Here is a 572-nt window from a genome sequence, read left to right on the forward strand (position 1 = left end):
GGGCGGGGAGGGGGGGGCAGTGGAGGACAGGCAGACGCCTCATCAGCTGTAAACCACCAATAAAACAAACACTTTTCTCCATTTTCCTGCATTAAACTTTTCTCAGCCGAACGTCAACATAATTTATGACACTCTTTAACACAAACAAACAAACAAACAAACAAACAAACACAGAGGATTTGTCATTTGTAATAAATGTTGTTTTAGAAAGGGCCAAATTTATGTGACTATTTTATTTCAAACATAAACTCATGATGATGGACTTCCTGCTGCGTCCGTGTCGACACACGTCAGCCGTCACTGACTTTCACCTCAGTTTACCTGAGATGGTCGGACGGGTTCATCCTCAGGGGTGATGCTGCACACACACACACACACACACACACACACACACACTTCAGGACAGAGGGTCTGTGTTTGTGCAAAATGAGGATTGATTTTAAATGTGAAAAAGTTCAGGTTGACTCTCAGCAGCAGTTGATGTTTGAATGTCTGACTGAGTCTTTGATCGTTTCTGCCCTGAAATAAAAAAAACAGATGAGCAGTGGTTAAACAGATGACAGGTTAATGGT

General features: G+C 42.5%; 1 protein-coding gene across 1 annotated transcript in view; it reads left to right on the top strand.

The window, feature by feature from the left end:
- Positions 1-572, top strand: part of sdk1b (sidekick cell adhesion molecule 1b) — a 148,520-nt gene that overhangs the window by 69,920 nt on the left and 78,028 nt on the right. The gene's annotated exons all lie outside the window — the stretch shown is intronic.

Source organism: Cynoglossus semilaevis, chromosome 9, assembly GCF_000523025.1.
Source record: "Cynoglossus semilaevis isolate Cse_v1.0 chromosome 9, Cse_v1.0, whole genome shotgun sequence".
Classification (NCBI taxonomy): Eukaryota; Metazoa; Chordata; class Actinopteri; order Pleuronectiformes; family Cynoglossidae; genus Cynoglossus; species Cynoglossus semilaevis.